The sequence below is a fragment of the Bos indicus genome, chromosome 1 (genome assembly GCF_029378745.1).
Source record: "Bos indicus isolate NIAB-ARS_2022 breed Sahiwal x Tharparkar chromosome 1, NIAB-ARS_B.indTharparkar_mat_pri_1.0, whole genome shotgun sequence".
Classification (NCBI taxonomy): domain Eukaryota; kingdom Metazoa; phylum Chordata; class Mammalia; order Artiodactyla; family Bovidae; genus Bos; species Bos indicus.
In genome coordinates, this window is record NC_091760.1 from 20,016,240 (window position 1) to 20,037,981 (window position 21,742).

General features: G+C 42.7%; 1 non-coding gene across 1 annotated transcript; it reads left to right on the forward strand.

The window, feature by feature from the left end:
* The first annotated feature begins 3,654 nt into the window (after positions 1-3,654).
* On the forward strand, positions 3,655-3,761 carry LOC139185384 (U6 spliceosomal RNA). The gene has a single exon (XR_011569016.1). It is a non-coding gene; the product is annotated as a U6 spliceosomal RNA (small nuclear RNA).
* The last annotated feature ends 17,981 nt before the right edge of the window (positions 3,762-21,742 follow it).

A 21,742-nucleotide genomic window follows, 5' to 3' on the forward strand; every position in this document is an offset into this window, starting at 1 on the left:
AAACAGGAAGTGTACATGAAGGAAGTTTATAAAGTGCATGTTCATAAGCCAGAGAATGTGCCTCTATTTGATCATAAATAGTTATTATGAAATACCATGGGACTTTTCTAAGGAGAAAACTGCAACCACCTGCTCTTGCCAGAAATTCTCGTATAGGCCTGGCTTTGTGGGAATTTGCCTGGCTTTTTGTGGCTGCCATCCAAAACTGGTGACCACAGAGTCAAAGCTAAATATAAGCTAAAATTAAATTACTTCCCTTCTTTGTTTTTGTAGGTCTGCTGAATGAGGACATTTTAGCAGTGATTTTATATTCATTAGGAGAATGGAAAGTCATAGCAAGTCAATCATAGTCATAATGAAAATCCCAAGACATTCTTGCTCATTTTTCCACAATCCCCTATATTCAGTTGGGATAAAATACAGGATCTCTAGTGACATAACAATACTATGTGTTCAGTCGCTCAGGTTGTATCTGACTCTATGTGATCCCATGGACTGTAGCCTGCCAGGCTCCTCTGTCCACGGGATTTTCCAGGAAAGAATGCTGGAGCAGGTTGCCATTTCCTACTGCAGAACAAAATAATACTATACTACTACTACTACTAAGTCGCTTCAGTCGTGCCCAACTCTGTGCGACCCCATAGATGCCAGCCCACCAGGCTCTGCCGTCCCTGGGATTCTCCAGGCAAGAACACTGGAGTGGGTTGCCATTGCCTTCTCCAGTGCATGAAAGTGAAAAGTGAAAGTGAAGTCGCTCAGTCATGTCCGACTCTTAGCGACCTCATGGACTGCAGCCTACCAGGCTTCTCCGTCCATGGGATATGTAAATGCACTTTAGCTCTCTATGTGAATGGATATTGATGGTAAAAATGTATGAGTCAATGTTCAGCAGCTTCCAAAGAACAATATCTAAATTTCTATCTACAAAACTGGCTTTTCAGGATTAAACTTCAAGCTCTTTTAACTTTTTTCATATTTATATGAAACTATAGTTTTCTAGAAAACTATTTCTCTAGAAATAACCAAGGAAAAACACAAGTATTTTCAAAGGGAAGAGACTCATGAGCAACACTCACAAAAAATGGAGAGTGAGGGAGTTTGTTAAGTGTAGACGTGTTAGAAGATTGAACAGAGGAGTATTTAGAAGAGAATAGAGTCAGTGATTCTAAATCTTTCTTAAACTCCTACCTACAATCCACAGTTACACTTTTTGCTTCATGGGGAGCTCCAATACTTTGGCTCCCTGATGCAAAGAGCCAACCCATTGGAAAAGACCCCGATACTGGGAAAGATTGAAGGCAAAAGGAGAAGAGTGTAGCCGAGGATACAAAGGTTAGATAGTATCACCAACTCAATGGACATGAGTTTGAGCAAACTTCGGGAAATAGAGAAGGACAGGGAAGCCTGGCATGCTGCAGTCCATCAGGTGGCAAAGAATCGGACATGACTTAGCAACTGAACACCAGCAATAATAGCTCATTCTCCAGAAGCATGCAACCCTTCCCACCAATTTTTATAGTTGTTGTATCTGGTTCCAGTTTAAGAATAGATGCAGGCATATAACAAAACCAAGATTGTTTCCAGCACAGTCAGTGATTTTCTGTGAACAATCCCTGGCAAGTTTTACTCTCTTCATAAGAACCACAATATATTCAACTGCGCCAACCAGTTCCTCCTATTGTGGGTGAGCTCTCATGATAAAAATGGAGGAAGAGAAAATTAAATTTTGAGCATATTATCAAGGAGAAATATTCCCATAGGTTGTAGCTATTTCAAAGTGCCACATAGAACAATTACCAATAACATTTGTCTAGTAAAAGAAAGCTTACAAAGAAGAGACACCAGTTATTAGACCCTTCTACCACTTACTTGCCATATGTTTGCAAATCAGGTGAATCTTCTAGTCCTCTATGATATGGTCCATGAGGGATTCTAAGATGCATTTCTTTGAAATAGTTTAAAAATTTATTCATTTACAAAATACAAACATGCCCACAAACAATCACAAAAGAGTATGGTATGTTAAGTGGGAAGATGAGGATTCCTCAGACACACAATAAACACCCAATGTAAACTAATAGAAGAGGAGAGTTAGGGAGACTTTCCTTGGGGTGAATAGGAGTGTGGGATCCTAAAGGACCAGAAAGAAGGGATTGGACCCTTCTTTGACTGAAGGCCTTGGGAAGAGAGGACAAGAGCAGGGCATATTCTAGGTACCAAAAGAAATGGATGCAGCATCAATGGTGGAGAGAAACATGGACAAAGGGGAAAGCAGGAGAAATGGTACTTACCATCATAGTTACCTTCCCAGTCATAGTTTTTCCAAACAGGATGGAAATGCCAAAGATGTGGTTGGGGAAATAAGGGAAGACAAGATTTGGCAGGGCTAGACCTATTATCAGTTTTTTTACAAGAATTTTGTTGTCCTCAGGGGGAAACAAATGAAGCCACATTTAAACTTACAGCTTCTGAACCTTCCTCCCACCTCCCACCCCATCCCACTCCTCTAGAACACCAGGTTTGAGTTCCTAGCATCATACGGCAAAGAGGGAAGGGACATATGTATGCCTATGGCTGATTCATACTGATGTATGGCTGAAACCAACACAATATTGTAAAGCAATTATCCTCCAATGAAAAGTAAATCAATTTTTAAAAAAACTTACAGCTTCTGGAAATAACAAAAAGAACTGCATCTCAGGACTATCACTCCAACTGCACTGGAGATTAGCATTAGTCCAGAAGAAAGGTAGTAGTGAGCGTTAGACCAGAAGAGTGTACCTTGATAGTAGAGACAGAAACAAACGGATGGAACTGAGGTGCGTTTAAGAAGCAGACTCAGAAGGACATGGTGAGGACGGGGCTGTGAGACTGAAGGAAGAGGGATTTAGGTTGGGGATACAGCGAGATCCAGGAGACAAGAAATAGAGATACAGGATAAGAGTGGCTAATTAGGAGATTGACAGTGAGAGGGAAGTCAGGTGTGCAGAGAGAAAGGAGGGTGTTGACAAAGATCATATTTAAATACACTGAGTATCCTCTGAGATGTTGCCTTCAAAGACCCAGACAAGATTTCCAGCATGGACACTAGAAGAAAGATATCAGTAGAGAGATATGATTTATGGGTTGTGCTTAGTCACCACAACTCTTTGCGATCCCATGGACTGTAACCTGCCAGGCTCCTCTATCCATGTAGGTTCTTCAGGCAAGAATAATGAAGTGGGTTGCCATGCCCTCCTCCAGGGGATCTTCCAGAACCCAGGTCTCCCGCGTTGCAGGTGGGTTCTTTATTGTCTGAGCCACCACTGATGGGTTAGACTTGATCACTTTGCTGAAAGGGCTCTTAAAAGACTGGACCCTCGATTAGGTAAAAAGTAGGCCCTTCTCAGTCATAGTTTTCCATATTTAGAATTTTTTTTTTTAAGTATAGGGGTGGGGGTGTGTGTGAGTATGTTTGTATGTGTGTGTTCTGATGGGAATTTTGTATTGCCAAGACTTTATACAGCCAGAAAATAAATTACATTGCAAATTTGTTTTGTAATTCTAATGCCATTCAAGAGGAATACCATCACTTGAAATATTAAAGGCAATATTGTCTAATAGGCACTTGCCTAGGACTTGATAAACTTGAAAATAAATACAAAAATAAATATGGTGCTTGCTTCAGCAGCACATATACTAAAATTGGAATGATACAGAGAAGATTAGCATGGCCCCTGCGCAAGGATGACATGCAGATTCGTGAAGCGTTCCATATTTTTATTTCCTCTAAAGTCAGGAACAAGACAAGAGTGCCCACTTTCACCATTACTACTCAACACAGTTTTGGAAGTTTTGGCCACAGCAATCAGAGCAGAAAAAGAAATAAAAGGAATCCAAATTGGAAAAGAAGAAGTAAAACTCTCACTGTTTGCAGATGACATGATCCTCTACATAGAAAACCCTAAAGACTCCACCAGAAAATTACTAGAACTAATCAATGAATATAGAAATCCCTTGCATTCCTATACACTAATAATTATAAAATAGAGAAATTAAGGAAACAATTCCATTCACTATTGCAACGAAAAGAATAAAATACTTAGGAATATATCTACCTAAAGAAACTAAAGACCTATATATAGAAAACTATAAAACACTGGTGAAAGAAATCAAAGAGGACATGAATAGATGGAGAAATATACCATGTTCATGGATTGGAAGAATCAATATAGTGAAAATGAGTATACTACCCAAAGCAATTTATAGATTCAACGCAATCCCTATCAAGCTACCAACAGTATTCTTCACAGAGCTAGAACAAATAATTTCACAATTTGTATGGAAATACAAAAAACCTCAAATAGCCAAAGCTATCTTGAGAAAGAAGAATGGAACTGGAGGAATCAACCTACCTGACTTCAGGCTCTACTACAAAGCCACAGTCATCAAGACAGTATGGTACTGGCACAAAGACAGAAATGTAGATCAATGAAACAAAATAGAAAGCCCAGAGATAAATCCACGCACATATGGACACCTTATCTTTGACAAAGGAGGCAAGAATATGCAATGGATTAAAGACAATCTCTTTAACAAGTGGTGCTGGGAAAACTGGTCAACCACTTGTAAAAGAATGAAACTAGACCACTTTCTAACACCATACACCAAAATAAACTCAAAATGGATTACAGATCTAAATGTAAGACCAGAAACTATAAAACTCCTAGAGGAGAACATAGGCAAAACACTCTCCAACATACATCACAGCAGGATCCTCTATCACCCACCTCCCAGAATATTGGAAATAAAAGCAAAAATAAACAAATGGGACCTAATTAAACCTAAAAGCTTCTACACAACAAAGGAAACTATAAGCAAGGTGAAAAGACAGCCTTCAGAATGGGAGAAAATAATAGCAAATGAAGCAACAGACAAACAACTAATCTCAAAAATATACAAGCAACTCCTACAGCTCAATTCCAGAAAAATAAATGACCCAATCAAAAAATGAGCCAAAGAACTAAATAGACATTTCTCCAAAGAATACATACAGATGGCTAACAAACACATGAAAAGATGCTCAACATTACTCATTATCAGAAAAATGCAAATCAAAACCACTATGAGGTACCATCTCACACCAGTCAGAATGGCTGCAATCCAAAAGTCTACAAGCAATAAGAAAAGGGAACCCTCTTACACTGTTGGTGGGAATGCAAACTAGTACAGCCACTATGGAGAACAGTGTGGAGATTCCTTAAAAAACTGGAAATAGAACTGCCTTATGATCCAGCAATCCCACTGCTGGGCATACACACTGAGGTAACCAGAAGGGAAAGAGACACGTGTACCCCAATGTTCATCGCAGCACTGTTTATAATAGCCAGGACATGGAAGCAACCTAGATGTCCATCAGCAGATGAATGGCTAAGAAAGCTGTGGTACATATACACAATGGAGTATTACTCAGCCATTAAAAAGAATACATTTGAATCAGTTCTAATGAGGAGGATGAAACTGGAGCCTATTATACAGAGTGAAGTAAGCCAGAAAGAAAAACACCAATACAGTATACTAATGCATATATATGGAATTTAGAAAGATGGTAACGGTAACCCTGTATGCTGCTGCTGCTGCTAAGTCACTTCAGTCGTGTCCGACTCTGTGCGACCCCATAGACAGCAGCCCACCAGGCTCCCCCGTCCCTGGGATTCTCCAGGCAAGAACACTGGAGTGGGTTGCCATTTCCTTCTCCAATGCATGAAAGTGAAAAGTGAAAGGGAAGTCGTTCAGTCGTGTCCGACTTTTAGTGACCCCATGGACTGCAGCCTACCAGGCTCTCCGTCCATGGGATTTTCCAGGCAAGAGTACTGGAGTGGGATGCCATTGCCTTCTCCGATAACCCTGTATACGAGACAGCAAAAGAGACACTGACGTATAGAACAGTCTTTTGGACTCTGTGGGAGAGGGAGAGGGTGGGATGATTTGGGAGAATGGCATTGAAATATGTATAATATCATATATGAAACAAGTCACCAGTCCAGGTTCGATGCACAATACTGGATGCTTGGGGCTGGTGCACTGGGACAACCCAGAGGGATGGTATGGGGAGGGAGGACAGTTCAGGATGGGGAACACATGTATACCTGTGGCAGATTCATTTTGATATATGGCAAAACCAATACAATATTGTAAAGTTAAATAAAATAAACCCGATACTGGATGCTTGGGGCTGGTGCACTGGGACAACCCAGAGGGATGGTATGGGGAGGGAGGAGGGAGGAGGGTTCAGGATGGGGAACACATGTATACCTGTGGTGGATTCATTTTGATGTTTGGCAAAACTAATACAATTATGTAAAGTTTAAAAATAAAATAAAATTAAAACCAAAAAAAAATAAAATAAAATGTAAAGGTCAAAGTAAACTCACATATTTAAAAATAAACAGTTTATACTTTTAAAAAAAAAAAAAAAAAAAAAAAAATTTTTAAAAATTAAAAAAAAAAACAAAAATATATATGTAGGTTAATTACTGTACCAACCAAAATAATGTTTACCCTTTATTGTGTCTGAGGCATCAGACTATGGGACAGCATTCAAGGAAAGATTTTATCTTCTTTGTTCATTCAGACTTGTCTTCAAGATCCTAAATGCACCATTTTATCTTTTTCCTAACTGGCATTTGCTATTATAATACTCCTCTTCCTTTCTTTTTCCCACCTTCCCTCACAATCTCTCTTGCTCAAAAAAAAAAAAGAAAAAAGCCTTTTCAATGTGCTAAGGGGTGTTATTTGTGGGGTGGAGCTGTCAATCAGTGAACAGTTTTTCTAAAATATACTATTTTCTGTGCAACTAAACTGGATACCCCCTCCACTGGACACTGACCTGTCTCCTGTCACGTTCCAGGCTTAAAACTGAGCATTTTTTAGACATCTTTCCAGAATGAATGAAATGGACAATAAAAGGACAACTTGAGACTCTTAAGAGGTACAGAGAGAGAGAAAGGAGATGGAATACATTCCCGCCATTCCCAAAGAAACCTCCTCGTAGAGCTTATATACAAAATTGAATGCTTCCGCAGAAGCATGCAAACTAGACAGCAGTTAGAGCTGATGAGGCAATCGAACTGAAAGAGGCTTTTGTTTTTTCTTTCCCCTCTCTGTCAAGGGTACTGTTTCTACTTTCCTGGGAGCCTTTCATTTTCTAAATATATTCCACCACACCCCATCTAAATGCAATCTCACATCAAATTCCCTCAGGCAGTTGCCACAAATGGTCCAGTGCCATCCAAGACGAGCTGAAGCACAATGGAGAAGTCAGAGAAGTCAGAAAGGAAACAGCAGTCATCTGAAGGTGATGGTTTCTCTTGTAAAGTTTACAAAAATATGGGACAATATAATTATATTGTCAGAGCCCCTCCCTGGAAGGAGCCTGTGCTAGTGAAGTGCTCTGAAGCTTAATCTTTACAATAATCTGCATCCTTTTCCTCACATGTGTAACAGGGATAATATTAAGCTTCTTGAAAGGATTGAGTGGGGAAGATTCACACAAACACTTTGAAATGAAAGGCTCCTGGGAAAGTAGATACATGTACCCTTGACATAGGAACTTGGAAGATTTGCCTGCAAACCTATCATCTCAGTGAATATAAAAATCAGTCTCTTCTGGTTTATTTCCATCAGTGCTTTCTTTCTTTTCCTTTTATCCTAACTCTTACATAGAATTCTGGTTATCTTTTTCCTCCGCTTGGCTTGTATTTTGTTTATTTTCCCAGGTTTCATTTCCTGTGTTTTCTGTTCTTTTTTTTTTTTAAACTCCCTCGCGCTCCTTCCCTCCCCCGCCCACCTCGCAACTCCTGTGTTTTGTGTCCACTGATACGACCACCGGGGCTTCCCTGGTGGCTCAGCAGTAAAGAATCCGCCTGCAATTCTCCTGCCTGCAGGAGATGCGGGTTTGATCCCTGGGCTGGGAAGCCCCTGGAGGAGGGCATGGCAACCCACTCCAGTATTCTTGCCTGGAGAATTCCATGGACAGAGGAGCCTGGGGGGCTACAGTCCATAGGGTCACAAAGAGTCCGACACAACTGAGCGACTTAGCGCGCATGCATGCGTAGCTGCTGGTAGCCACAGAACTGCTCCCATAGCTTTTCCTAAGCTGCTTTCCATATCTTTAAAACCCACAGATGTGAGGACAGCCATCAATCCAGGAGAGACATGCAAGCCATGTGATGCTTCACTCTCCAGATGGGGTTTCAGGGTGACCCTGTCTGATCACCAGGCTCAACTTATGAAATACAACCTCTGATGAAATTCATGGCAGGCAAACTCCCTGCTCAGCATGGGGCAACGGGTGATGGATGGGCCGGTGATGATGGATAGCTCCTCTCTCACCCTCAGTCCATGAATTCTGGTTCAGGAGACTCCCCTAGCAGGGGCTGGATTGTCCCAGAGATAACAGCACTCAGTCGGGAGCTGGGTTCTGGGCTTATTGCTTGCTTAGGGATAGCTGCTGCCCTCATTACTCAGTAAAGCAAATTACTGCTAACGCTATAATGTTTTAGTTCATTCCAGTGGTTTTTAAATTAAACAGACAGCTTGGCATATGGATCAAGACTCCAAGCACTATTAAAAAAAAAAATCTCTTCTACAATATGGACAAAACACAGAATTAAAGTAAAGGGGAAGATTTATATATAGAAGCTTAATAATCCTCCTTGTCATCTGTTCATTCTTTTGGGGAAATAATCTTAATACTGCATAGTTGTTTTTTTTTAAACTACATGACCCTTTTTTAGTATTAGGAAATGAATCTGAATATGAAAAAAAAATTGGGTGACTTTAATATGCCTGCTAACCTTGTCTCATTAATCCTTATGGTGCTTCTGAAAGATGTATGGAATGTATTTTTATCTCCATCTCATGGAATGTGGAACTAAGATATCCCAAAGCTCTTTAACATACTTAAGATCACACAGCGGCTCAGTAATAAAGTCAGAAATAAAAGCCAGCTTTTCTAACAAGAAAGGCTCTGACAATTAATCAGAAACACAGAAAGTCTGCTCTTTGATGACTAGAAATTTCATCTGAAACCAGATGATGAGGTGAGAAGAACCACATTGCCACAACTGGTGATTACACTGTTTCTTTGGCAGACCGTCAGTCCCCAAACTGGTAACATAACATGTAGACTCTGCTTAGATTTGGTACATCACAGCAAAGATAATGACTCCCAAAAATTTCTATAAAGAAAATCTTATTCTACTTCATTTATTTCATTTATAAAATTCAGGAGTCATTCCTATGGGAAACAGAATCCATAGACCCCAGTGGAAAAAGAAGTTTCAATGAATAGCTCAAGATTTGGTAAGAAGACAATCAAGTATCTGGGAAACTGGACTCTGTCACTTCCTAGAGCTTCTCTTTCCTTGTTCTGGAACTGACACTTGTTGTTATTTAGTCACTCAGTTGAGTCCGACTCTTTGTGACCCCCATGGACTGTAGCCCACCAGGCACCTCTGTCCATGGGTTTTCCCAGGCAAGAATACTAGATTGATTCAGTTGCGATTTCCTCCTTCAGGGGATCCCCCTGACCCATTGATCAAACCCGTATCTTCTGCATTGCAACAGGATTCTTTACTGCTGAGCCACCAGGGAAGCCCTGGAACCAACACTGCAAAGTAGAAATAATTATACTACATGGAACAGATGTGACAAAAATCACCCTTTGTATCCCCTGTGCTTGGCCTGATGAGCAGGTATTTAATACATAATTATTGACTATGAAGGGGGTGGAACATGTATTCAATAAATAATCAGTGATACTTAAATGGGCTGCTGTCACTCTGCCCGACACATTTCCACCTGCAGATGATACTGATGTGCCTGGAGTTCTTTCCACTGCCTAACACATTTCCAACCAAGAGAGTTTTTCCATCTAACTTGAACAAGAAGAATTTCCCATCTCTATAAATACCAAGGTTTTACACTTGTGACTACCATCACATCACTTTAATTGAACTGATAACTGCTAATTCAGTGGTCTTCCAACTGTATTGCGTATAATAATCACTTGGGAACATATTATATGTGGATTCTCAGGTCTCTAGCAATTTTGGTTCAGATGGGAGGGCAGAACTCAGCATTTAAACAAGAACCTCACAGGGTTTTGATACAGACATTCCAAAGTCCACTCTTAGAGAGAGAAAAAAAATGTCTATATATTGGCCTTATCCCAGAAATAAAGAAATGGAGATTCAGAAAAGATTCTTGCCCAAGGCAACTCATTCATTCCATCATTCAGTCATTTGACAAATACCTACTATGAGTATAGATGATCAGACCCTCCTGATTTGTGCAAAACTGAAACCTGGTCTGGTCCCCAATCCACTACTACTTCAAATCTTGCAGCCAGATGTTATGGAAATTCCAAACAACACACAAGACTGGCTGGAGTGAACTCAGGAAATGCTTCATGAAACAGGCAGAATTTGGACAGAATTCTAGCCATCAAAATTCAGAGAAAGGAACTGGGCCAGCAAAGATATTAATAATAAATGGCGGGTGTCCAGCACCTCAGCTTGCCCTCAGAGGACCAGGCAAGAGAGAGGCAGAGAAAGTGCAAGGGTGATACAGCTCAGGAACCCCACTTGGCACATTTCAGGAGACCTCAAAGCCTTACCTCGTGAATCTCTTGGGCAATTCTCACTGCTACACCCAAGTCTGTCTGGATCCCCACTGGAACAGGAGAATGCCGCCAACAGTGGCCCCAGCCCTCCACACCCAAGTACGCTGGAGTCTCCAGTGTCAGCCTTCTTCTAAGCACCTCCCTTCCCTCAGGCTTTTCAGCAGAAACAACCTCGTCCTCACAAACAACTTATTGATGCAGAAAAACAGGGAATATGATAGAAAGGGCTGCATGCAAAAATCAAACAAGAAGTGTAAATATGACCTGGGATAATTCCTCAGGATCCAGGGACCTCAGAAGGAAGAAGAGAAATACTCATCAAGATGCAGAAGCATGGGCAATTTCTCTGGGCACTTTGGTTCTCAGCCTGGGCTGCGTGTTAGAATCACTTACAGAACCTTTGAAAAAACACCGAGGCCTTGGTATCCCCATGACCACTGGAATCAGGAGTTCTAAGGCGGAGTCCAGACATCAGTACATCCTGAAATCTCACTGGGTGTTTCCAGTATGCACCCAAGAAGCTGTAAACCACTGATCTAATAAAGCAGAGCTTGAGAAAAACCAATACAGTGTAAGCATGTTGGAGCCAATGAGGTGAGATTCAGGTGGCTGTAAACAGAGTGATTCCAACCTGGGACTAAGAGGTCTGGAATAAAGGCATAAGTAATCCAAGGAGTATGGGCTTCCCAGGTGGCTCGGTGGTAAAGAACCCACCTGCCAATGCAGGAGACAGGTTCAATCCATGGGTTGGGAAGATCCCCAGAGCAGGAAACAGCAACCCACTCTAGTATTCTTACCTGGGAAATCCCATGGACAGAATAGCCTGGTGGGCTACAGGCCATGCTGCTGCTGCTAAGTCCTTCAGTCATGTCCGACTCTGTTTGACCCCATAGATGGCAGACCACCAGGCTCCCCCGTCCCTGGGATTCTCCAGGCAAGAACACTGGAGTGGGTTGCCATTTCCTTCTCCAGTGCATGAAAGTGAAAAGTGAAAGTGAAGCCGCTCAGTCGTGTTCGACTCCTAGTGACCTACCAGGCTCCTCCATCCATGGGATTTTCCAGGCAAGAGTACTGGAGTGGGTTGCCATTGCCTTCTCCGGCCACAGGCCATGGCATCATAAAAAGTCAGACACAACTTAGTGACTAAACAACAACAAATCCAAGGAGTGCAGGTTATAAGTGAGAGGCAGTCAGTCTGAGAGCAACACTTAGATCTTGCCTGTGGAGGACCTGAGTGGTAAGCAACGTGTGCCAGGCTAGAGAAGTTTGCCTTTATAAACAGATCAATGAATCTATTAATATTACTATCTCCACTGTCAAATAAGGCAACTGAATCACACACAGGTAAAACTGCCTAAAGCTCTTATTACAGCAATTGTTCAAAAATAAATGATTACCAAATCAAACTGATTTTGATACAGGCTGTAGAATATATTTGGTTGAATTATAAGACATCACCATTTTTGTAGGTTATAAATAGTTGAATACAGGAAATTTCACATGGCTTAGCCTAATACATTCCCATCCAATCTTGTCTCTAGGTTCTTATTCACGTATTTATTTAGAAAGTCTAATTGTATCTTGGCCTGGAAGTCCTCTGTGCGTGAATGCTCAGTCACTCAGTCGTGTCCGACTCTTTGAGACCCCATGGACTATAGCCCGCCAGGCTCCTCTGTCCATGAAATTTCCTAGGCAAGAATACTGGAGTGGGTTGTCATGCCCTTTTCCAGGGGATCTTCCTGATCCAGGGATTGAACCCCAGTCTTTTGCATCTCCTGCACTGCAGGCAGATTCTTTACCACTACACCACCTGGGAAAACCAATGTCCTCCAAAGCCTTCTGAATACTAATTTCATCATACCAGAGTTGTCTATATTCATATATCAACTTGTCTTTCTATTTGTCTCATATCAGCGATTGGTTCTATGTGATAAAAACTATAAACCAAGAGAAGAGTGAATAAATGACTTTCCCTAATAACAAAATCAGGCTAATGAACTTTTTATAGGGTTATCAACCTCTGCAGGAAGAAGTGAGGTTGACCAGGCAGCTTCCAGCTTTCCATCAGAACAAGGGCAAAACTTGCAGCCAAGGAACAGAAATGAAGTCTGTGAACTTAATCTCTAATAAAATCATTAATAAAATCAAAGAAGAAGAGGAACTTTTCTCCCCTTAGAATGTTCTGGGTATCAGGATATCCTAAAAGAAACTTTCCTGGCTCTAACATCTAAGAAAGGCTAGACTAAGGAAAGTTTAATATGATTGTCATTGTACTAATCTTATATGCCATCACAGGGTCCCATTTTTTTATTTGGTCTCACTCAAAGATTACTTTGAGTAGGCTCCATGAGGCCAACACCCCCTCTGTATATTTTTATTTGACCCCTGACTTTTTAATTTTTATTTTTAATTAGATGATAATTACTTTACAATATTGTGATGGTTTTTGCCATACATCAACATGAATCGACCACAGGTATGACCACCTCTGTCTTACTCAGCTCTTGATCACAAGTGCCTGGCCCAGAACGTGATGTGACATTAAATTGGATACATATTTTGGAAAGAATATGTTTAAAAAAGGGACTGGGCTTCCCAGGCCACTCAGTGATTAAGAACCTACCTGCCAATGCAGGAGACACGGGTTTGATCCCTGCATCAGGAAGATCCCCTAGAGAAGGAAATGACAAACCAATTCAGTATTCTTGCCTGAAAAATCCCACAGACAGAGGAGCCTGGCAGGCTACAGTCCATGGAGTCACAAAAGAGACACAACTTAGCAACTAAACAACAACAATAAATGTTTATAAAGGCAGGAGTTGTTCTATTAATAGCCACAATACAAACAATGCTGGTTTTCTAATCCCAACTTGCCGGTAACTGGCTGTGTGATATTGAACAAGTCATTTAAACTCTTTGGGCCTCCCTTTTCCTTTTGAGTAAAAGAGGGAATTGGGATGGAACCCGTCTTCCCCTCTGTAATTCCAGTGCACAGAAGAGAGGGTGTTGGGGCTAGTCTTGTGCACAGCATGGTAATTTCTGCACTGCACTCTTTCCTTGGTCTGTTCATCAGTCCTCTCTACACTTACCCAAGAGCACAGCAGAGAAGGGCAGGGAGTGCAAAATTATGAACCAAATTACAAAGAATTCTCAGAAGGCTTCTCGGGGTATCTGAGTTTGCCTGACCACAGGAAACTACAACAGCAAGGCTCACAGGGACAAAGCCTTGGTATGCAGAAGTTAGATTCTTTGTGCATTGTCGATTCAATTTAGGAGTAATTTCTCAATCATATTTCCATCCATGAGGTCTACATTTTCGTTGCAGTTCAGTGAAGATTCTATTCCTTCTCTTTTTAAAAACAATTGAAAAATTTCCATGAAAAGCCAGTTTCTCCCCAGTGGAAGGAGACCAGATAATAGCATTGTCTTAGCAAGGTCAGACTTTGAAAGCTCTCTGTCCTTAAGAGGAGATACATTCCTGCAAGAGGTAAATGGCACATGTTCCAGGGTCCCACTCCATTCTGAAGGAGGGAAGGTGACCCCAAATACCACTACTTTTAATCCTCAATTTCCCAACCTCTTCATATTCCTTTTTACAAGGTTATAGATTGGATCAAAAGGACTACACTCTAAGTCTAAGAGAAAGGGGAAAAGGGAAGACAACACAGAGAAAAAAAAATCTGGGAGTCTCCATATCAACTCACCTCAGAAAAAAGGGCCCTGAACTCCAGATACACATTCCTATACATGTCTGTTCTTCCCTGGTGGCTCAGTAGGTAAAGAATCTGCCTGCAGTACAGGAGACCCCCGTTCGATCCCTGGGTGGGAAATATCTCCTGGGGAAGGAATGGCAACCCACTCCAGTATTCTTGCTTGGAGAATGCCATGGACAGAGGAGCCTGGCAGGTTACAGTCCATGGGGTCGAAAAGAGTCAGACGTGACTCAGTGGCTACACAACAAGGACTTTGTGCATCAGATCAGGAAATCAGGCGGAACTCAGATGGGTAATTCTTCTGCTCTCTGTGGCCTTGGCTGAGGTTGCTCAGGATCTATGCCTGGTGGATAGGTTGAATGGAGGGTCCAGTGTGTCTTCATGCACGTGTCTGGCACCCAGGCAGGGATGGCCTGGCGGGCTGGGCTCAGCTGGGGCCACTGGCCAGAGCACCTCTGCTGGCCTCTGCAGCACAGTGGTCTCAAGTAGTTGGACTTACATGGCTTAGTGCTCTTGGAGGAAGTTTTATAAAAAACCCACAAGATGGAACCTGCCAGGTTCTTAAGGGCTGGTTAGGCAACCGGTACAATATCATCTCTGCCATTTTCTCCTGGTCATTGCAATCACTGATATACACATTTTCAAGGTAAAGAGATATAGACAACCCACACCCACCCCTGCCCCACCTGCCCACCAATCTCTTCTTGGAAGAAGAGTCAAAGAACTCAAGAGTCATGTTTAACATGCCATATCTGGCCAGGTCCCCCCAAGGTAACACTTCCTGAAGCATCCACATCTACAGTTGTATGAGTCAACATAGGCTGCTGAGACCTAGAAAATAGTATAGGACATCTGCCAGAAAAAGAGGGAACGCTGAAAAAGAGGGAACACTGAAACCAATGCCAGGATTGAGATGTGTCAATGTGAAGAGAAAGAGGCTGCAGTGTGATCACTCCTCATTGGCTTATGACACTCATGCTGGAGACAGGAGCCCCTCTGAGGAGAGAGGACAAGCAGAGCTGGGCATAGATGATTCAGACAGGTAAGTGGACAGCAGAGGATGAGCTGGCTGGATGGCATCACCGACTCGATAGACATGAGTTTGAGCAAGCTCCAGGAGTTGGGGATGGACAGGGAAGCCTGGCGTGCTGCATTCCAGGGGGTCGCAAAGAGTCAGACACGTCTGAGCACTGAACTGAACTGAAGTGTGATACTATGAAATGCCAATTATATTGTCCTCTGATCCCACTGGTGAGGAAACTGGGGTCACAATTCTTTTCAGGAAATGAGAGCTCTGAAAAATGGGAAGACTGTATAAAATATGAGTTAACAATCTTCAATCTTTGTTGTTGTTTTTTCTTTTAATAATGAGAACTTTCCTACTTGGGAATTTTAGTATGCTCTTGGGAAACTTTAACAACTTTTACATACTTTTTCCCTTCTGTGTGTAGGAGATGTATGTAAGCCCCAGCCAGCCCCCCACTTACCCACCAAACTGCCCCTTAAGACCAGGTACTCATTCCCTATCTGCTGGGATTGTTGGTGGCTGAACCAAAGTTCTCAGCTGAGTTCCTCCCTAGGAAACACTCTGTTCTGAAAAGAGCCACCATATTCAATGGGCAGCCCCCATCTAACCACTGGTCCTTCTCATGAGCTGGCTGATACCTTCTTGATGGCTACATTACAGTTCAACCCTTCCTTCTGCAATCTTACCTCCTTTTCTTCATAAGAAATGAACTGAAGCACACTCACCAGTTCAACTTGGGGCATGGCTCAAATGGTGAAGAATCTGCCTGCAATGCAGGAGACCTAGGTTTGATCCCTCGGTGGGGAAGATCCCCTGGAGAAGGGAACAGCTACACACTCCAGTATTCTTGCCTGCTGAATTCCACAGACAGAGGAGCCTGGCGAGCTACAGTCCATGGGGTCATAAAGAGTCAGACACGACTGAATGATTTTCACTCTCCCTGATAAGTTTCCATACACAAAGCTCCATCTCAGAACTTATTCCCTGGGAAACTCAACCATAAATAGATTGCAATCGGTGCAGCAACAACTATGAAAGGAGGCTTTGTGTAATTTGGAAGCCCTGGGTGTGGCCAGGTGAGACAATCAATTATGCAGGGCACCTTCCAGTTACACTGCCCCCATCAGGAAAGCCTCAGAATGGCAACCACATAAGCAAGGGAAAGAGCTCTGAATGCTTCCTGGGGGTGAACCTTGTTCTCTAACCCACTCAGCTGCATGCTGGCAAGCCGGCTCTCTGGAAGGAAAACAACCCTGATTTCTAGCCTTTCCTGATGTCCATGTGTAAGTACTCCAACCCTGGGTGATTTCAAACCATGGACTGTTTAACAACTGGGCTCATCAAATTTCTAAATGTTTCACAATCAGCTCTAGGGGACCAGTAAGGGGCAACTCCAGCACATCACTGCATGTGAACAGACTGTCCTGTTCAAACCTGCTTGGATCAGCCATGAGCACCAAACTCACAGCAAATCCAGTATGGGCCTGTCAGTGGCCTAGGCTCGTGGTGGCATGAGAATCAGAAAAAGATCAGAGTGATTTAAGCAAAGCAGTCAGTTGCTCTCTGGGTGAATCTGAATGCAAAGGATATAGAGAATATGAGCAGCGGATGCCAGGGAGTAAAGCTAAGAAGGCAGCTTATAGGGGCACCACAGGGGCCAGGAAGTGGTGCTAACTATGAGCAAGCCTTTGATAGTGAGAGATAACCGATCAAAACCAAGCACAGAAACTGAAAGACACTCCAGGCGATGCATGATGCAAAGACAGGAAGAGTAGCTGAGCTGAGTTGCTTCAGTGTCAGACTCTCCTGTGACCCCATGGACTGTAGCCCGCCAGGCTCCTCTGTCCATGGGATTTCCCAGGCAAGAATACCAGAGTGGGTTGCCATGCCCTCCTCAAGGGAATCTTTCTAGTCCAGGGATCAAATCTGTGTCTCTTAAGTCTTCTGCAGTGGCAGGCAGGTTCTTTACCACTAGCACCACATGGGAAGCACATACATCTTTACAGTCAGCCCTGATAGTTGAAGTAATCAGAGAAAATCGCTGTTGCCTGCAAAAACAGTAGTTTATTAATCCCAGGTCACCATCTGAGCTGAACAGCCACAAGGCATAAACAAATTGAGACTGTGTGCAAAGGTTGTTGATATCATTGGGAGCAACCCAAAATAAAGACAGCGGAATCCCTGTGACAACAAGGGAAAGACAAAGACAAAGCCATTTTCTTCTGAGGGTCTAAATATCCATCTAGGCGGCATGATTAAGTCACTCCTTTGCCTGCTAGTGAAGGAAAAGACTGTGAGCAACTTGAGTACCATTCCTTATTATTCAACAACTATATAATGAGTGTCTATTCTCAGAGCCACACACTGAGTGGGACTCTGGAGATCAACGATAACAGAAACAGATGTATTCTCCACCGCAGAGCTGGTACTCTAGTGGAGGAGATAAATATTTGATCAAACGATGTCATAGAAAACTTAAAACCCAACTGTGCCAAGTAGAAAGAAGCAGAGACATGGGGTTCCATGAGATTCACAGTGGGGTTGAGGTGATTTTTTACTTAGTAGATCAAAGAAGTCTCTAAGAAGAGATCTGAACATGTGTTCAAGTGAGAGAGGAGGAAAGAGTATTGAAAACCAGGAACAACATGTACAAGAGCAGGTGCAAAAGGAACACAGCAACCAACACACCTTTGGATTCAAAGCAGGGTCTTGACCAGCATCACCTGGGAGCTGGTTAGAAATGCAGAATCAGAAATTTCACCCCAGTTCTACTTAATTAGAACCTGATTTTAACAAGATCTCCAAGCAATGTATACACATTTTAAAATCTGAGAGGCTGAAAGAAGACCAGTGTGGCTAGACCTAAGGAAAGGGGAGGCGGGGCATATTGTGAGCCCAGGCTAGACAGGCAGCGAGAGTCCAATGCTCAGAGTTTCATCAGCCCCGTTTAGAACTTTGGCTTTATTCTGAAAGTACTGGCAAGTCATGAAGTGTTTTAAGTATGCACATGACGGGGGGAGAGGCAGGAGGGACTCTAGCAGCAATATAGAAACTTTATTAGACAGGAGTGGAATTAAATGTGATTTACAACTGGAAGGTGACTACTATGATCCAAGTTGGAGAATGTGGAAGTTTGAGCTCCAGAAATGGAAGTAGAGTTGGGAAGAAGGGAATGGATCTGGAAAAATAGCAGGAAATAAAGTCAAGACATGATGATGGTTTAGATTTGGGAAGGAGGGTGGTGATAAACTATAGGATGCTTTCAGACTCACATAAATGATTTTCATGGTCTTTGTTGATTTTTACTGTCCTATTCACAGCACAAGGCTTCCCTGGTGGCTCAGTGGTAAAGAATTCACCTGCCAATGCAGGAGATGCGGGTTTGATCCCTAATCTGAGAAGATCCCCTGGAGAAGGAAAATGGCCACCCACTCCAGTATTCTTGCCTGGAAAACCCCCACGAAGAGGGGAGCCTGGCAGGCTACAGTCCATGGAGTTGCAGAGCTGACTTAGTGACTGAACAACAATTCACATCACCAACAGCTATGCCTAATAACTGTTGCGGGTGCCTAGTATTTACTAAACAAAGGAATGATTGAAGTGAATGGAAAGTTTGAGGTATAGTTTTAGGGAGAAGAGTATGAGTTTGGCTTTAGAATTGTTGTTGAGGTCTGTTGTGGGTTGGCTTGTGTCCCTGCCAAAAGATACGTTGAAATCCTAACTTCGGGGCCTGTGAATGTTACCATACTTGAAAACGGTCTTTGCAGATGTAATGATGAGGTCATATTGGATTAGGGAGGGCCCTAAATTTAATGATTGGCGTCCATGGCAGGAGAGGGAGACACACAGATACACATGGGGGATCAATCATATGAAGATGGAGGTAGAAGATTGAACTGACGTGTCTGCAAGCTGTGAAAGCTGACGGCCAGCAACCACTAGAACTCAGAAGAGAGGGGCTTGGAACAGATTCTCCCTCCAAGCTTCCAGAAGGAATCAACCTGCTGAGAGCTTGACTTCAGGTTTCTAGCCTTCAGATCCACGAGGGAATACATGTCTGTTGCCTTAAGCCACGCAGTTTGTGACATTTTGTTATGGCAGGCCTAAGGAACTAACACAGGAGTGCTTTTCTAAATCCAAGAAGAAATCTTCATGTGGTTTGAAATTTGGATCTGAAACTGAGCAATTACCCTAATGAAGGCTCTTAGCTAGAGCGTGCAATTATTAAGATAAACACCTCTGATAATTCCCTTTTTAACCATTGTGGCCTAGGAAATATCAATAATCAACTTTGTTGAAAAGTACAGTCTATGAGGGACTTCCCTGGTGACTCAGATGGTAATGAATCTGCCTGCAATGCAGGGGACGTGGGCTCATACCCTAGGCTGGGAAGAGCCCCTGGAGGAGGGCATGGCAACCCACTCCAGTATTCTTGCTTGGAGAAACCCCAGCAGGCTACAGTCCATGGGGTCGCAAAGAGTCAGACCTCACTGAGCAAATAACACACACACACAGAGTCTATGAGATGCTAAGTAACCTTTTGGAAATCGGAGAGTTTAAAAAAGATATAAAAGAAAAGGAAATGTTACAAAGAAAACAAGAAATGGTAGAGAGCATTGAGAAAGTTGTTTTATGGGAGTGCTCTGACTTCTGCTTCAAGGGACAGAAGATTTTCTTGGGTTTGAGTTTTGTGTGTTATCTAACTACATGGTTGCCCAACAGTCTCCTGGAGATTTTCTCTAGTTCAGTTATTACTTTTTAAGATGGGTTAGAGGAGATAACCTTTCTGGGCCTTTCCTATGATGTGAACACCATTATCAATTCCCTGTAAGATTCTAAAGGTCATTCTCATTTATCACAGGCCAGTCTACATCCCAGGTTTCAGAGATCAACTGTTGCAACAGGCTCATCCTCGATGCTGTGCTCTAACACTGCCTCCAGGGTAACTGGGCCTTGAGCCCAGAGAAGACTAACTGGCTGAGGACTTGGACTGCTCAGAAATGAAGATCTCATTGTTCAGTCTCCCTGGGTTTCTCTGGGTTTCTGTACATGATGGGTAGCCACTTACTCCTCCAGTTCTGACCAAGAGCAGTTATCCTATTCTGGCCTTAAAGAGTGCTTGGCTTGAGCAGGATTATGAATTAATATGAGCCACTAAAGAGCAAGGAACAACAAAGATGGTTCACATCCAGATGGTTTTAAATGATTTGTGGTTTAAGAGCTCACATCTAGTTTGGTTGTCCAGGACTGGAAACTGTATCTTCATAGATAAAATGTATAGGTGGTGCTAAGGGCTTTAAGAGCATCCACCTAACGTGGCCAAACTCACTGAATGCAGCTATACCTGATAAGTAATTATTATATGAAACTCTTTCTAGAGCCCCCTGTTGGAATTCCTGGAACATACAGATCTGATGGCCAAATTAAAGAGGCCTCTCCTTTCTCCCTCTGGCCCTATTTCTACCTACCTGCTGAGCAAGCAGAAGCTGCTCACTCAGCTGAGCAGCAACATTTCCACAGATCTAAGCCAAATCAAACAGAAATCCCCAGAGCAAAACATGGGGATGGACTTGCATGGTAGACAGCTCCAGGTGGTCAGGAGAAATGGTCAAGGACTCTCTGGATAGACCTCTCTCTCCTGCTAAATTCTTACCTCTCTCCTGGGCTTCTCTCAACACCAACTGATTAAGTAAATTTCTGTGCCACATGGATCCTCTCTGCAGGCCCAGGCATGAACCAAAACCTTATTTTTCCTTTCCCTTGGGTAGGGCAAAAGAAGATGAATATTTCTAAAAAGAACTTTAACAACAACAAAAAGTAAAATAAATGAAGGTGCAGGGCTTCCCTGATGACTAACTGATAAGGAATCTGCCTGCCAATGCAGGAGACACGGGTTCAATCCCTGGTCCAGGAAGATCCCACATGGTAAGGAGCAACTAAGCCCATGCACCACAATACCGAGCCTGTGTTATAGAGACTGGAGCCACAACTACTGAACCCACATACCGCAGCTACTGAAGCCTGTGCACCCTGGAGCTTGTGCTCTGCAACAAGAGAAGCCACCGCAGTGAGAAGCCCACACAGCCACAGCTAGAGAGAAGCCCCTATTCCTCACAACTAGAGAAAAATCCATGTAGCAGCAAGCACCCAGCACAGCCAAAATTAAATAAATAAATAGTTTTAAAAAAGAAAGTGCAGAAAGCAAGAGTAAATGTTCAAATTACATGTCATTGCCCAAGTAGCCCAAGGATCGGGGCACAGACTGATATGAATTCCTAGGAAGCAGCTGTGGCTCACTGCTCACTTGACTGGCATATGGCTCAGGTGGTGTCCCTG